The 17,824-nt window shown below is 41.6% G+C and overlaps 1 long non-coding RNA gene across 1 annotated transcript in view; it reads left to right on the top strand.

Annotated features, from left to right (window-relative positions):
• LOC141583531 (uncharacterized) overlaps positions 1-17,824 on the top strand; it is a 76,909-nt gene that overhangs the window by 47,532 nt on the left and 11,553 nt on the right. The window contains exons 3-4 of the long non-coding RNA XR_012516182.1: positions 5,978-6,880; positions 11,975-12,077. This is a non-coding gene — a long non-coding RNA (uncharacterized LOC141583531). The remainder of the gene's footprint in view (positions 1-5,977; positions 6,881-11,974; positions 12,078-17,824) is intronic.

Raw genomic sequence — 17,824 nt, 5'->3', positions numbered from 1 at the left:
CAGTGCTTGAGTTAGGAAAGTCAGAGCAGATCAAAACGGCCACATTACTCCGGCACCCTGTGGTGCGTGCGTGTGTGTGTGTGTGTGTGTGTGCGCACGTGTGTGCGCGCATTCAGCGGTGGAACAAAGACCCAGTCACGGTGACCCTGACATAGGTGGCTGCCCATCCATCAGGGGTGGGGTTATGGATCAGCCTTGGCACTGCCCCCCGCCACCTGTGACCCCATCTTGGCCTGCTGCGACAGTCTGATTATGAACATACTGTTCAATCTTGGGTTGGACCCTGCCACTTATAATCTGCAAGACCTCAGTCAAGTGACTTAAACTTTCTGAACCTCAACTTTCTCAGCGACGAAATGGGGATTTAAATGCCTTATTCCAATGGTGGTTGTGAATTAAATTAGATAATATATACAAAGCACCAAGCATCTTGTGTAAGCACCTTGGAGACAGTCAATAGCCACTCTTTCCTGGAACCCTGTTGCAGGGCAGGCTTAGGCTGGAGGGGAAATGGTGGTGTCAGTCACTATTGATATTCGACACACTGCTTTGATCATAGAAGGGGGCTAGCTCAGCCCATCATAGTTTCAGCTGTAGGAAGACAACTTTCCTCCTAAGGGTGGTCCCAGAATATGTGTTGTTCGGGGCTCCATAGTGGCCTGGCCTTTGGCCGGGCTTGGCTGTAGCTGCTTGAAGGGGCTGAGGGCCTTGGTGTGGACCTGTGGTTGGTGCAGTTCCCTGCACCCCAGGTAGGTTCAGAACCCTATAGGTGGAAGGATGCTAAAGCACGCCCATGCCTCAGCACAAGGAGCTTGTCCATTTAAGGTGAATATGGCCATGGCCCCTGCGTCCTTGGCCCCGGCGATCCTGCGTCTGCTCCTCATTTCACAGGGTAGTGGTCCAGGGTTAAGAAGTAGCAGCTGAACGGGAAGACAATGTCTACAGTACACAGGTGGCGGGCCCAGAGCTCGGGACACGCAGGAGATGTCAAAGAAAAAAATTACAAATCGAATCCTCATTCTCAAGCCTATTGATAATTTAAAAGATCATAAATACTGATCACATAAAATCTGATTTTAGGATCACATGGAGTATAAACAAACACAATTGTATTTTAGATGTGAAGTTTCTGTTTCTTTGACTTTACCACATCTTGTGAAAATGGCTGGATAGATTTTTACCAATTTTGAGGGGGTGACGAGGGTGACAGAAAATGTAGGCTCTGCCGTAGGAAACAGCTTGAAAGATAAGTAATCATCCACCGGAGGGAGTGAAACTGAAACCTAGTGACAGGTAGCTGTGCCTGGCAGGCAGGGAGGACTGGCCCTCGAACTAAGAGGCTGGGCCAATGTGAAAACAAATCAGGGTGGATGAACCCCACGTTGTAACGCGGTTGTTGATTTGCAACAAGCTGCTTCCGACAGAGCAACTCTGGGTAGTCAGCTGTAAAGTGAGGAAAACAGATTGATTTGTTTAACTGTTCTGAAGAATACAAACTAAACCAGTTAGTACACACAAATAGCCTATAATACTATAATGCCCATTACCTTTATTTAGTTTAATTTTCCTTCCTTCCCTCTCGCCTCCTTCTCCTTCCTCTTTCTTTTCTTCCTTCCTTTCTTTTTCTTTTCTTTCTCTTTCTCTCTTTCTCTTTCTGTTCCTTCTTTCTTTCCTCCTTTTTATTTTCTTTCTTTCTCTTTTTCTTTCTTCCTTCTTTTCTCTTCTTTCTGTAGAGATGGGGGTCTTACTACTCGTTTGGTGCAAAAGTAATTGTGGTTTTTGCCATTACTTTCAATGGCAAAACTGCAATTACTTTTGCACCAACCTAATATTTTACCCAGGCTGCTCTCAAACTCCTGAGCTAAAGTCATCCTCCCAAAGTGCTGTGTTTACAAGTGTGAGCCACTGCAGGCAGCCTAGTTTAATTTTTAAAAGATATTGTTACTTGTCTAGACTATACGTTTTGTAGCCATTTTGTTACTAGTGTCTGAAACACAGAGTCTGTAGTATGCCAGACTCTTCCCTTTTAACCAGGGAAGCTTCTGTTGCCACCATTTCACAGATGAGGCTCAAGGAGGTTGGGTAACTTGTCTAGCATCACCCAGCTAGTAAATGGCAGAGCCAGGGCATAAACCTGGGTCTGTTTATTCCAGAACCCGAATTCTTCACCAAACTGGGATGTTGCCTTTTCCTGCTGTTAATTAAAATGCCATTCATTTACTACAAAGATATTCAGAGGGTCAACATTTGATTTTGTTGACATAGAGTTACTTTAATCAATCAAATTGCACGCTGAAAATATATTACTCTGTAACTATCAAAAAGTCTGGGTTTTGAAAATTCAAATGAAACCTTTTTAAAGCTCTAAATTAGATTTTCACTGGTAAGCATGTTATCTGATCATGTTATTATTTGACGTTTGATAAATACTCACCGCTACTGTTTGGTGCTCAGTTGGGCAGTTAAAAGGTGGCTTGTTTCAGTCTTAATCTGAAATACATTAAGAAGGGTCACCCCAGCCGAGGCAGGCTTTGCTAAAGGTTTTTTGCATTGGTCACAGTTTTGACTTATAGATCAACAATTAGCTGCAGATGTCGACAGTAACAAGGAGTGTAGAAAGGGTCAGGAGAACACTTCATTCCCATTTGAGAGGAATTTAGAACTTAAAAAAATACTCTGCTAATTCTGAGCTGCCAACATATACACATTTATGCATGTATGTAACTCACTGGAAAAACAGTCAAATTTTGGAAAGTAGTAGACCATAGTTCTGTAGACTTTAAAATGCAATTCAATAAAAACTTGTTTTTTAAAAAATAAGCATTAACAAGAAGAATAACAAGAATCATTTTCACATTGCTTCCATCTCTGTAACTCAACAAACATGTAAGTTTCAAAAATTACAATGAATCATATAAAAATATTAACAGTCATAATGAGAAGCACGGCCATGTTCAGAGCAAAGGGCTGCGTGCTCCGTTTGTCTATTTTTGTGTTCATCTTCTCACTCACTCTCTGAGTGAGACTCTGTCATTTGCTCCCCTTAGAGGTAAAGAAAATGGAAGGTCATAGAGGGCAAGGTCAAGACCCAGCCACAGCTTGGGCACCTTACCTTGGCAGGCCATGCTTGGTGTGAGGCATCATGCCTGTCTCTCTGGAGGATCTACATTGGGAAAGACTAGAGCCACTTCTAGGAGGCATGGATTAAGAAAGGGCTGAGAGGCAGATACCACAACTGATGGGAGGAAGGATGCAGGGAAGTCCGAGGAGCCCACTGCAAAGGGACAGGAGGGAAGGGTTGCTTCGGGAGCTTGCCATCCTCCACAGGGCCACGAGCTGTGAGCTGTGGCCCATCATGTGAATCTGGGGCCAAGGCCTGTTTTTCATACGGCCCTCAAGCTGAGAATGTTTCTTTTGTGTTTTTAAAAAGTTTTCTATTTTTAAAATGTTTTAAAGTGTTTTGTATTTTTTAAGAGGCATGTATTTTGGCCAGGCACAGTGGCTCATGACGGTCGTCCCAGCACTTTGGGAGGCTGAGGTGGGAGGATTCCTTGAGGTCAAGAGTTCAAGACCAGATGTAGTGAGACACTGTCTCTAAAAATAAAAAATTGTATTTTCAAAAGGTGGAGGAGAAAGAGGAGGAGGAGGAGAAATGTGACAGAGGCCCACAAAGCCTGAATTATTTACTTTACTTTTTACAGAAAAAGTTTTTCAATCCCTGTTCTAGACCAGTGTTAATAACATTACAATTCTGCTGTACATGTAATTTACAATTTTCTAATACCTACATTAATAAAGTTAAAAATATATACTATTAGTATATTTTATTTAACGAAGAGTATCTAAAATATTATCATCCTAGCATGTAATCAACATAAAAATTACCAATGAAACAATAACATTCCATTTTTCATGCGAAGTCTTTGAAAGCTGATTAGCATTTGACACAACACATGAGTCTGGACAAACTACATTTCAAGTGCTCAACAGCCACATGCAGTAAGTGGCCAGCGTCTTGGACAATGCATACACAAGGTTCCTCAATGAATCAATGAATACACGAGATGTAGAGAGTGGGAAGACAGCCGGGCCTAGTCTCAGTCCTGCTGCCATGCTGGGCCGCATAACTCTTAGTTGTTGGGACCTGGCTTGTGCATTGTATGATGTTTAGCAATAACCCTGGACTCTACCCACCAGATGCTAGTAGCACCCCTACCCCAGCGTAATGACCAAAATGTCTCCAAACATTGCCAAATGTCCCCCGAGAGGCAAGAGCACCCTGTGTTGGGAACGTCTGGCCTACAGCATGAAAAAGCTGTGGGTGGGAGGATACCTGGAACTGCCCAGAAAATGTCCTCTGAGTCACGCAATTTGATGGAAGAAGGATAATTGAAGGAGAGTAATGAAAGCTTTAGTAGGAGAAGCTGAGGCTGAGGCCAGATCTCAGGCTAAAGCATTTGAAATTTATTCCCTAGGCAATGATAGCCATCAAAGAGTTTTGAGCAGGGGAATGAAATTAGCAAAGTTACAAATTAAAAACATTTTTTCTTCCATCTTTGAATAACTGGAGCCTTTCTCTTCTTTTACTGGCACAGATAGATTCTCCCCACCTTAAAGAAAAGCATCACTTAAAGAGCCAATGCCCCCACACCCTGTGTCTGGTGGGTGGTTTTTATTAAATTCCAGTAGAGGGATGGGTTTCCTAAGCAATCAGCCAGCCCCTTGGTGAGCAGGCTCCCTGCCACTTAGCTGACATTCCACCCTGCAGGAGCTGAGGAGAGAGGAAAATCAACATAGAGCAGGCAGAATGACTGTAGCTTATGCTGTTGGAATTTCCAGTGGGGCCACCTGATCACAGACAGGGCACAGGCACCAAAGCACAGAGATGGAGGGAGCCTGACCACAGCCTCAGGGGCTGGCCATTGCTACACTGTTTTATTTGTTAGTCCCTGACATCTAATGGCCAGGTTTCTAATTCCAGTGACAACGACCATAGTCATAAATTGGAATATGTGTAGGTTTTTATAGTTGATCATGTAATTTTGTGTACATTGTTTTGTTTAAGAGGGAGCATCAGCACACAACCTTGAAGGAGGTGCTTGCATTAGAGATGCATATTTGGAGACTTGTTATTGGGGTAGGGGGCTATGGGGCTGTTTGTCCAGCTCTCAGGGACATTCTCCTCTTTTGTCCTTTGAGATTCACTCTTTCTCCACCCTGTTCTGTGCCCCCGAGGCTGACCTCTTCGGGCTGCAGCAGCTGGGCTCTCTTGCCCTCTGGTTTCCTGCTGGGTTCAGCCAAAGGGAGGCACCATAGGAGATGAGAGGGCGGGGTTGAGTGAGGTTGGGGTATTTATTCTCCAACCCCTCCATGCTGGGCGGTGGGTTGGCAGGGGCCGCATCTCTACTGAAGACCACAGCTCCTATGATGACAGGTCTCACCAGATTCCCAAAACCACTTTCTCTTCCTGTGCTTTCAGGCCTGGGGATGGGAAGGCCCCAGTGCTGTCGTTAGCCCCAGGGCACTTCCTCATTTTTCATAGGCTTACCCACACCTCTGTAAATCATCTATTCAAAAACTCTCTTCTGAGTGTGCCATCTGCTCCTGCCAGAACCTGACTGACATTCCTGCTCAGGTTAGCTTCTACTTAGGAGAGGACGTATCTTTCTCAACCATCCCAACAAGCTATCAGGAAACTTTAAGCAAGGCTGAACTGAGTAGCTTGGCCTTTGAAGAGCCAGGAAAAGGTAGGCATGAATATTTTCTGACTTTTCCTGGGTTGCCAAATACGTGGTATATAAAAAACTTCAATCATAAACCCAAGAATCCACAAACCCAATTCTCATTCACGGAGGAATGTATGTAATGCTTAATTCAGTGTTTTTCTTTCTGGAATTTCTAACAATAATAAAGGAAAAAGAACTCAGGGAAAGTGTCAGAGAAAATCACATTGGTGTTTTCCCTTCCTCACGTGTAGATGGTTTCAAGGAATCCGAGTCCCAGCTTGAGCTACAATGTCTGAACCAGACCTGTCAGCTGTCAGCAGGCCAGCCCTGTAATTGAACATCAGCAAAGGGAAATGTGTACTCTCAGCTCCTCTCTGCTCTCAGCTTGGTTCTGCACCACCGGGAATAGGCCTGGAAGTCACATCACCTGCACTTCCTCGTGAAGTCTCACTGATTACAAAAAAGAACAAGCCCCTCTCTGGGTTTTGTCTCAGCCAGTTTAACCAGAGGAAATGATTTTGTGTTTAAACAGTGAGCATCAGGACACAACCTTGAAGGAGGTGCGTACGTTGGAGATGCATATTTGGAGACTTGTTATTGGGGTGGGGGACTATGGGGCTGTTTGTCTAATGCTGATTAGTGGGAAAAGGCGGGGTCTTTCTTAAGACCCTTCCCAGCTATTAATGAGCACACGTTTAGCTCTTGATAAAGCTGATTAAGGGCAGTAACAGCAGAGATGTTACTGGCAGCTACAGTACCTAAAAACTACATCAAAAGAGAAGAAAAGGCCAGGCACAGTGGCTCACGCCTGCAATCCCAGCGCTTTGGGAGGCCGAGGTGGGTGGATAACCTGAGGTTAGGATTTTTGAGACCAGCCTGGCCAACATAGTGAAACCCCATCTCTACTAAAAATACAAAAACTAGCCGGGCATCACAGTGCACCTGTAATCCCAGCTACTTGGGAGGCTGACAGGAGAACTGCTTGAACCTGGGGTTGCAGTGAGCCAAGATCACACAACTATACTCCAGCCTGGGCAACAGAACAAGACTCCATCTCAACAACAACAAAAACAACAACAACAAAGCGAAGAAGGGAGTTCTCAAGTCGTGCTAAGTGGAAGGAACTGAGCAGCCGAGACACTCAGCCTTTCAAGGTATGTAGGGAGTGGGGTATGGGTACATGCAGGATATCAGGCCTCCTATCTTGGCCCACTGGGTGGCTTGGGGCCAATTGCTTCAGTATTACAATCTCAGTTTCCCAGGAAAGGAGATACAAGGATTTTAAACACGATTCAGTTGAATGCTCTTAACTCTGACTCTATAGTAAAAAATCCCTTGGACAGCTTCTGAAAGGGGTACGGGGTAGTGGAGGGGTGAGAGGGAGGTGGGGATGGTTAATGGGTACAAAAAAATAACTAGTTAGAATGAATAAGGCCTAGTATTTGATAGCACAACAGGGTGACCATAGTCAATAATAATTTAATCATACACTTAAAAATAACTAAAAGAGGTCAGGCGTGGTAGCTCATGCCTATAATCCCAGGACTTTGGGAGGCCAAGGTGGGTGGATCACGAGGTCAGGAATTCAAGACCAGCCTGACAAACATAGTGAAACCCTGTCTCTACTAAAAATAAAAAAAAATTAGCCAGGTCTGGTGGTGGGCACCTGTAATCCCAGCTACTTGGGAGGTTGCAGCAGGAGAATCACTTGAACCTGGGAGGTAGAAGTTGCAGTGAGCCAAGATCAGGCCACTGTGCTCCAGCCTGGGCTGCAGTATGAGACTCCAACTCAAAAAAAAAAAAAAAAATTAAAGGAGTATAATTGGATTGTTTGTACACAAAGGATAAATGCTTGAGGGAATGGATACCCCATCTTCCACGATGTGATTATTACACATTGCATGCCTGTATCAAAACATCACATGTACCTTATAAATATATACAACTACTGTGTGCCCACAAAAATAAAAAACTAAAAAGTAAATGAAATTCCAGAAACTAGGCCACTATTAACAAAATGATAATAGCAATAATAATAAAAGAGACATGTGTGCCTTGCTCCATACCAGTTTGATTAGCATCGTGGGTATAAGACCTTGGCGTTGGTTTACACAGCTCTGTTAGCAGATACGGTACCACGCTTAGACTGACAAACAGGCCCCTGCACCGGGCCCCACGCCTCATCCTCGTGCCCCACTCCCCTGCTCTAAGTGCCTTTCTCCAGAAGTCCTTGTTTGGTATCCAGGACCAGACAAGACCAGCAGGATGTTCAAGTGGGGCGCTTGGCCCACATTTCTTCCCTTTTTTTGGGATACCCCGACGCTGTGCCACCCCCCTATTCTGGGTGTTGACAGTCAACCAGATGCTCCAGGGAGCTCCAGCACTTATGTTTATGGGGTTATCCTGGTTGGACTCCAGATTTAAGAGTGTTCCTGGAGCCTGGCAAGGATTTTTTTTTTTCATAGGATTGTTCAACACTGGGCAGCTAGGATGGTGCTGCCCTGCTGATTTGGGGTGACTTAGATATTTCTTATAGACAGAAGTTTTGCAAAAAATTTCTACCTAGTGTCCCACACAACCTGGGGGCAGTCCTAAATGAATATATACCAATCTGTTGACAATGTTCATTTCTGTCTAGGTGAAAGGCTTATGGATGATTTGGGTTTTATTCTTTATAATTTTTAAATTTAATTGGGAGGAGATGAGTTTATATGCTGGTAGAATTTCTTTTATGGATAAAAACTGTGTTAGTCCTCAAAACAATGAGATGAGTCATTTTATGCGTAAAAATTATCGAAACTCCAAACTAGAGGGAGCCGGTATGACAATGGAAGCTAAGATTCTTCACATAGTACAGTGAGAAGCTTGGGTTTGTGAGTGGGAAGTAAGAGATGCAGTTAGTTGAGGAAGGAGCACAGCGAGCCCAGGGCATCTGGAGGCCAGGGCTCTGGGACTGAGAATGCCTTGCTGGGGGCTGGGAGCTAGGGCTGCTGTTGTCTGCTATTCGCCACAAGCTTGTGGTCTGTTGCTGTGTGAATGTGACCCCTCTACTGCCTCAGCCTTCACTAATGTCAGTTCCATACACAGCTTTGGATTGTGGTTCTTTAGAGCAGGAAGAGATGGATATGACCAGATTGAAGGAGATTCCTCATGGAGGACAAGGGCACAGGCAGGCACCATGGATTCAGCTGAAATAGTAACTTGAAGCCTGGCATTACCAAAAGAGTTGGGCAAACCCTGCCATGATTACCTGGAGACCCTGAGAAGGATGGGTTCTCAATTTCCCATGAGTAGGTTGGAGGTACTACTAGCCATTAAATATGTAAGGGCAAAGCAATTCCAGGAAGAGGGATTACTAGGAATTTCAGAGTGTACATTTTTCCCAAAAATGTCTAAAAATAACACATATTGTTTCTAGAAGAAGGAAAAAATTGTAGTAAAAATGCACTTGACAAAAATCCCCAAATTTAAAAACATATTTCTTGGGAAGACTGTAGGGATATCGGAGTGCAAAATGGTACAGCTTCCGTGGAAGGGGCTTTGGCAAGATGTAGCAAAAACATGTCTACATTCCCCTCTTGACCTAGCAGGTCTACTTTCAGGGATCTATCCCAAAATACACTAGAAAATGTATGAAAAATTGTATGCAGAAAGCTATTCGCTGCAACCATCTGTAAAGCAAGGACTGGAACCCCTACACATCCATCAATGGGGAGCGAGTTGAATAAGCTGTGATACAGGCACATGGTGGAGTACTCTGCAACTGAAGCAAATAATGGGGATTCGGGTCTGCTCTCAGGAGGTAAATATTAGTAAATAAAAACAAAAATCAAGGTGGATAAAAAATATATATATTTTAGATAAGATGCCTGCCACTGTTTATCTAAGAATGGGAGTACAGTTGGCCTTCCTTATCTGTGGGTTTTGCATTCCTGCATTCAAACAACCGAGGAACAAAAATATTCAGGAAAAAAAAATGTTTGGTTGCAACTATATGAGACATGTATAGACTTTCTTCCCTTGTTATTCTGTAAACAACACAGTATGACAACTATTCACATAGCATTCACATTGTCTTACATTATAAGTAATCTAGAGATGATCTGAAGTACCTAGGAGGATGTGCATGGGTTACATGCCATTTGATATTGGGGACTTAAGCATCCTCCAATTTTGGTGTCTGGGGGTGGGGGCGGTCCTGGAACCAAACTTTCTCATAGAACCAAACTCCCTACCATAGAACAATCATACTGTATATGTATATATGTAAACACATATACCTACATATACAATGCTCTTATAGTTTTTTTAAAATAAAAAGAGAAACAGTCTTATTTTCTTTTATTTATTTATTTGAGACAAGTCTCACTTTGTCATCTCGGCTGGAGTGCAGTGACGCCATCCTTGCTCACTGCAACCTCCCAGGATCAAGTGATCCTCCCACCTCAGCCTCCCTGGTAGCTGAGACCACAGATGCATGGGAAAATTATCCACACTTGGATAATTTTTTGTACTTTTTTGCAGAAATGGGGTTTCACCATGTTTCCCAGGCTGGTCTCAAGCTCCGGAGCTTAACCAATCCACCTGCCTCAGCCTCCCAAAGGACTGGAATTACAGGCATAAGCCGCTGCACCCAGCCTGAGAATCCATTTTAAAATGTAGTTATTTTTATAAGAAGGATAAGAGTAGGATGGAAGAGACAGGGACAGATGCTAAATTTTTGTACAGTTGACTCTGGAACCATGTGAATATTTTATATAATTATAAAACAAAATCATCTGCATTGAAAATGGTTAAAACTATCACCATCACTTTTCAGCCCCAACTTTCTCATTTACCAAAGTTGCCTGCTGTGGGGAAGTTTTTAAAATTCGCTAGATCCTAATTTCTTTTTCTTTAAGATAATTATCCTACCTCATAGTGTTGATGTGAGGATCAAATTAAATAACATATCTCAGGCAATGAACACGGTAGCCATTATAAAAAGGATTTAATAAAGAGTAGTGGTGGCTTTAGTTAACATACTATTTCATAAGCTTGTATTATGCCAGACACTGTTCTAACCAACTTCCAAATGTTAATTCAGTCCATTCTCAAATGATCCTATGGGGCTGGGGCTAATACTACCCTATCTTACAAATGAGAAATGAGGAATGAGTAGGCATCTTGCCGAAAGCCTCTCAACTGTGCTGGAGTTGCTTGTCAAACCCATAGTTGTTGATCTTACTATTTTCAACCCCATATATTTTCTGAGTGAGGCTGTTCTTGGCCTGAACCTGCTACTCATGTCAGAATGGTCCTAAATTGTGTGGAGATCTGAGGCTCTGGGCTGGCAATGCCCACAAGTAGGTGAAGATGAGGCCCATAAATTCACTTGTCCCAGTGGTAGCCTTGGCATTATAACTTCGGTCTCCTGAGACGGAGTCATAGGAATGTTTGAACGCCACTCCACTGGACAGTTATGAGGCTCTGACAGGCTCCCCGGCAGGCTGGCCAGGCTGGCGGGACTGATTCCCACCACGCAGGTAGCTGCCCCCACACAGGAGACACGCTGCTTACTGAGGTAAGAAGCCCAACATCCGCTCCTTTCACATTTATGCAGGGCTCTGAGGGTTTGCAGATGCAGGGCAGGCATCCTGAACACGTGCATCCCATGGCACACTGTCCAAAGGACATGGTTTTAATGTGGGTCCCAGTCCACCCCCCCCCGAGACCTTACTCAGACCCCACCTCCTCCACTCAGTATCTCCATGTCATCGCAGGCAAACTCTGCTCTGCTCTTGATAAACACACATCTCGTGGTGCCACAGGTTGCTGCAATTGGAGCTCATGCCCTACTCTCTCAATTAGAATGTAAGCCTCTAGAGGGTAGGAGTTTTGCCTTTTAACTCCTGATATTCTCCCCAGCAGCATTTTTCAAATATAGACCCTGACCCAGTAGCAGTTCATGAAATTAGTTTAGTAGGTGTCACCAACATACAATTAAAATAATCAGAATGGAATAGAACAGAGTATCTAGTGTTATGAAATGCATGTATATGTCCCTCACCCACAAATGCATAGTTTGAAGCCCTAACTCCAAATGTAGCTCTTTTTGGAATAAGGAAGCAATTAAGATTAAATGAAGTCATAGGGGTGGGTCTGATAGGATTAGTATCCTTCTAAGAAGAGATACCAGAGAGCATGAGCACGCTCTCTCTCCAGCCCCTCTCGCTCACTCTCTCTCTCTCTCTCTCTCTCATATACAGACATGAAAAGAGTGAGAAGGTGGTTGTCTGCAAGCCACAAGAGAGCCCTCACCAGAAACCTACCCTGCAGGATCTGAATCTTGCACTTCCAGCCTACCGAACTGTAAGATAACACATTTCTCTTTAAGCCACCCACTCTATGATATTTTGTTATGGCAGCCTGAGCAAAATAATGTGCCTAGAGGAGAGTTGTTTAGTGAAATTTGTGTGTGTGTGTGTGTGTGTGTGTGTGTGTGTGAGAGAGAGAGAGAGAGAGAGAGAAAGAGAGAAAGAGAGAGAGAGAGGGAGAGCGAGCTGGGTTTTGAGTTTTGATATAAAAATGTGTTTCTTATTATTGATCATGATTCAGAAAGTTTGAGAGCAACTGTACTACCAGACTTTATGCAGAGTGAGCTCTTGATAAATAAATGTTTAATAACAGGGAGGTGGCCAGGCACAGTGGCTTACTCCTGTAATCCCAGCATTTTGGGAGGCCGAGGCAGGTGAATCATGAGGTCAGGAGTTCGAGACCAGCCTGACCAACATGGTGAAACCCCGTCTCTACTAAAAATACAAAAATTAGCTGGGCGTGGTAGCACTCACCTGTAGTCCCAGCTACTCAGGAGGATGAGGCAGAAAAATCACTTGAACCCAGGAGGCAGAGGTTGCAGTAAGCCGAGATCATGCCACTGCACCTCAGCCTGGGCAACAGAGAGAGACTCCATCCCCACCATGCCCCACCCTCCCCCAAAAAAACAGGGAGGAAAGAAAAAAGAGATTGAGAAAAGAGGAAAAGGAAGAGGCAGGGAGGAATGAGGAACAGAGAAAGGAATGACAGAAGGGCATTTGGACAATTTTCTGTCCTCAATATAAGCAGAAATCATGGGCCCTGCCAGGGATGATTTACATAATTTGGGAAAAATTTAGAAGAAACTGAGAAAGACAGAAGAAGAAAAAAAAAGACAGATAGGGAGTAACCAAAGAGTTCATGAACCAAAATCTCATAAATCAGTCCTGACATTTCATCATCTCATATTTTGACTCATTCTGGTTTCTGAGCCTTGGTATAGGAGTTTGCAATAAATTTTAATTTCCTGTTGGTTTGAGAAAATTCAAGACTGTGATATTTGAAAGTACTTTTAGGCCATCCAGCTCTTTCTTGCCAACTGGATTTCTTTTTGAATAAGTCTGATCTGATGGTGATTCAAGCATTGCTTTGTAGCCTGAGACTGAAATAACCAGGATAACACTGATAAGGGAAAAAGATCTTCCAGAAACCTTCTGGGCTTTTTTTGTTGTTGTTGTTTTTAAATCAGACTATCCATGAACTTAATATATTGATGCACACAGAAGAAATAATAACAGAGACAAATAGAGACATTTCTTAATGAGAGAGGAATAAATTCAGTAGGAAAATATAATAGTCCTAAACATGTATGAACCTCATAAGAGAACCTTAAAAAACATGAATCAAAACCTGATAGAATTGGAGCCAAGCTGAGAAAGCTCCCAATGGTCAAATTTGGAATAGCCTGAGCAACAAAATAAATAATGTGGTATTGGATTATATCATAAAGTATAAAATACATACCCTTAAATCAACATGAATATAAAAATGATAGAATAGATTAAAAAAAAAAGAGCCAAATCTCCTCATAGAAATATCCCAAATAATATATATTTTGGCCTTCCTCTGAGTGCGGCTGTGTTTAGTGACTTGCTTACAAAGAGTGAAGTATGGAAAGGAGAGAAAAAGTAACTTTACAGTGCAGAAACCTGACAAATGCTGCCTTGGCCTAGTAGTCAAGGTTAACTTCATCAGTGATGAGTCAGTGACAGCGTGTACCTTTGATATGATGTGATGAGAATGGCACTTCACCTCTGTGATCTTCCTTCCCCAAACCCATAGCATCAGTCTAGCCATTAGGAAAACATCAGACAAACCCACATTGAGGGACAGTGTACACAATACTGGACCAGAACTCCTCAAAACTGTCAAGGTCATTAAAAACAAGGGAAGTCTGGAGAAACTGTCATAGACAAGAAGAGGCTAAGGAGATTTAATGACTAAATTTTATGTAATATCCTGTTTTAGATCTTGGAACAAAAAAAGGATACCAAGAAAGAAATCATGACATCGAACAAACTGTAGCGTCTGGTTAAAAGCCCTGTTGGTTCCTTTGTGCAACAAATGAACTATAGTAATGTAAGATATTAACAGCAGGGAAACTGGGTTCAGTGCATGTGGCAACTCTATGTACTATCTTTGTAACTTTGCTGTAAACCCAAAACTATTCTAAAAATAAGAATAAAGAATCAGAACTAAAAGGAAAAAGACAAATATAGGAGATTTCAATATTTATCTCTCAATAAATTGGTAGAAGAAGTAGACAAAAATTAGTAAAAATATAGAAGCCTTGCACAACACTGTTAATCAATGGACCTAATGACATTTAGAGAACGTGCTATCCAACAACAGCAAAATACATATTCTTTTCAAGAGAATATTAATATCTACAAAGAAAGACCACATTCTAGGCTGTAAAACATGTCTCAATAAGTTTTAAAAGATTTAAATCATATACTATTATTCTCTGACCACAAAAATTAAGCTCTAAACAAAAAGATATTGGAAAATTCTCAAATATTTGGAAACATAGATGCTCACTTCTGGCCAGGGGCAGTGGCTCATGCCTGTAATACCAGCACTTTGGAAGGCTGAGATGGGAAGATTGCTTGAGCCCAGGAGTTTGAGACAGCTTGGGCAACATAGCAAAAACTCATGTCTACAAAAAATAAATAAAATAAACAAATTTCGTAATGAGCCAGGTGTGGTGGTATATGTCTGTGGTCTCAGCTACTCAGTAGGCTGAGGTGGGGAGATCACTTTAGCCCATAAGGTCGAGGCAACAGTGAGCTATGATCACACCACTGCCATCTAGCTTGGCTGACAGAGTGAGACCCTGTCTCAAAAACAAACAAACAAGAAACAAAACAAAAAACAAAAACTCCTCTCACTTCTGAATATTTCATGGATCCAAGGAGAAATTGTAAGGACAATTAGAAAGTATTTTTAAATGAATGGTAATGAAAACACAACGTATCAAAACTCACAAGTCAACCAGTACAATAATTGAAGAGAAATTTGTAATATTTAATGCATACATTAGAAAAGAGGGAAGATCTCACATCAGTGACCTCAGCTTCCTCCTTATGAAACTAGAAAAAGAAAAGCAAACCAAACCTCTAAAAAATAAAAATGAAGGAAATAATAAAAATGAGAGCATAAATAAGTGAAACAAAACGGAAGGAAAAGACAAATTAAAACTAAGAGCTGGTTCTTTGACAGAATTCATAAAATGGATCTACCTTTAGTGAGACTGATTTTTTAAAATAGAAGACCAAAATCACCAATATCTTGCATGAAAGAGAAAACAGCACTACCGATTCAACAGACGTTAAAGAAATACAAGGGGACTGGATGTAGTGGCTCACACCTGTAATCCCAGCCCTTTGGGAGGCCAAGGTGGGTGGATGGCCTCAGGCCAGGAGTTTGAGACCAGCCTGGCCAACATGGTGAAACCCCGTCTCTACTAAAAAAACAAAAAATTAGCTGGACATGGTGGTGCGTGCCTGTGATCCCAGCTACTCAGGAGGCTGCGGCAGGAGAATCACTTGAACCAGGAGGCGGAGGTTGAAGTGAGTTAAGATAGCTCTGCTGCAGCTACACTACAGTCTGGGCAACAGAGAGTGACCCTGTCTCAAATAAAAAAAAAAAAAAAAAAAAAAGGAAAGGAAAGAAAAGAAATTTAAGGGGAAACACCTCAATAAAAAGAATAGGCAAATGATTTGAACAAACACTTTACCAAAGGTGAGATATGGGTGGTTAAAAACAGAACAGAACAAAACAGAAACAGATCCCCCCTACCCCCCACCAAAAAGAAAAAAAAACAACTTACTACCGTTCATCATTAGGAAAAACAAATTAAAACCCCAATTAGATACAATTACACACCTGTTTAATAGCTTAAAGAGTTCTTTATATATTCTAGCTATAATCTTTTATAATATGTATGTTTTGTAAGTATTTTTCTCCAACTCTGTGGCTTACCTTTTCATTTTCTTAACAGTGATTTTTGAAGAGCTAAAGTTTATAATTTTAAAGAAGTCCAGTTAATTAATTTTTATCTTTCAATGTTTGTAATTTTTTGTATCCTGTATAAAAACATCTTTGTGTTAACCCGGTTCAATTTTTTAAACCATATTTTCTTCTAGAAGCTTTGTAGTTGAGCTCCTTCAGTTAGCTCTATTATCCATTTATGTAAATAAATTGTGTGTAAGGTATGAGATCAGGGTAAAGAATCATTTTATTTTCTTATGGACTTCTAGTGGCTTTTTAAGAAGACTTTCCTTTCCCCGTGGAATTCCATTGGCACCCTCACTGAAAATCAATTGACAATGCATGTGTGGATCTATTTCCAGACCTCCATTTGGTTCTGTGGATCTACCTGTCTATCCAGCACCATACTGCCCTAATTATGTAGCTTTATGGCAAATCTTAAAATCAGGCAGTGTAATTCCTCCAACTTTGTTCTTTTTCAAAATAATTTTGAGAATTTTCGTTCTTTTGCATGTTAATAAAAATGTTTAAATAACTATCAATTTCTACAAAAAATCTGTTAGAATATTGATTTGGATTGCATTGAGTCAATAGATTTGGGAAGAACTGAGATTTTAATATTGAGTTTTCTGACCCATAAATATGGACTATCTCTCTCTTAAGTCTTTCTTTAATTTTGGATGTTGCACACATTTTGTTAAATTTATATCTTAAGTATTTTCACCTTTTTAGATGCCGTTGTAAATGTTATATTTTAAATTCTCAAGTCCTAATTCTTTGTGACTGTTGTGGTTAATACTGAGTGTCAACTTGGATTGAAGGATGCAAAGTATTGTTCTTGGATGTGTCTGTGAAGGTGTTGCCAAAGGAGATTAATATTTGAGTTAGTGGACTGGGAAAGGCACATTCACCCTTAATCTGGGTGGGAACAATCTAATCAGCTGCCAGTATGGCCAGAATAAAAGCAGGCAGAAGGACGTGAAAACACTAGACTGGCTTAGCTTCCCAGCTTACATCTTTCTTTCATGCTGGACGCTTCTTGCCCTTGAACATCGGACTCCAAGTTCTTCAGCTTTGGGACTTGAACTGGCTTTCTTGTTCCTCAGCTTGCAGATGGCCTATTATGGGACCTTGTGATTGTGTTAAGCCAATATTCCTTAGTAAACTCCCCTTTATATATACATCTATTCTATTAGTTCTGTCCCTCTAGAGAAACTTAACACAGTGACTTAAAAGGATACAATTGATCTTTGTTTAATAAACTTGCATTCTTCAACTTTTCTAAGCTCACTTATTCATTCTTATAACTTTTTTGAGAATGCTTTAGGATTTTCCACATAGACAATCATGTTACCTGCAAATGAAGACAGTTTTACTCCCTCTTGTCCACTCACTATGCTTTCTCCACCTCCTGCCTCCACCCTACCCCCACCTCCACCCCATTCCCAGGATCTCCAGTACAGTGATGAATTTAAGTGGTAAGAGTAGTAAGACAGGACATAATCCTAGAGGAAAGCATTCAGTCTTTTACCACTAACTATAATGTTACCTGTAGGTCTTCCATATCTGACTTTTTATCAGAATGAAGAAATTCCCATCTATTCCTAGTTTGCTGAGTTTTATCATGGATGGGTATTGAATTTTGTCAAAAGATTTATGTGCTGCTATTGAGATAATTAGTCAATTTTAGTTTTTCAGTCTGTTAATATGATGAATTACACTAATCTTTTCAGCATATAACCAACCTTACA

Source organism: Saimiri boliviensis, chromosome 2 (genome assembly GCF_048565385.1).
Source record: "Saimiri boliviensis isolate mSaiBol1 chromosome 2, mSaiBol1.pri, whole genome shotgun sequence".
Lineage (NCBI taxonomy): Eukaryota > Metazoa > Chordata > Mammalia > Primates > Cebidae > Saimiri > Saimiri boliviensis.
The sequence above is the reverse complement of the archived record's forward strand: the minus strand, read 5'-3'. Positions and strand labels throughout refer to the sequence as shown.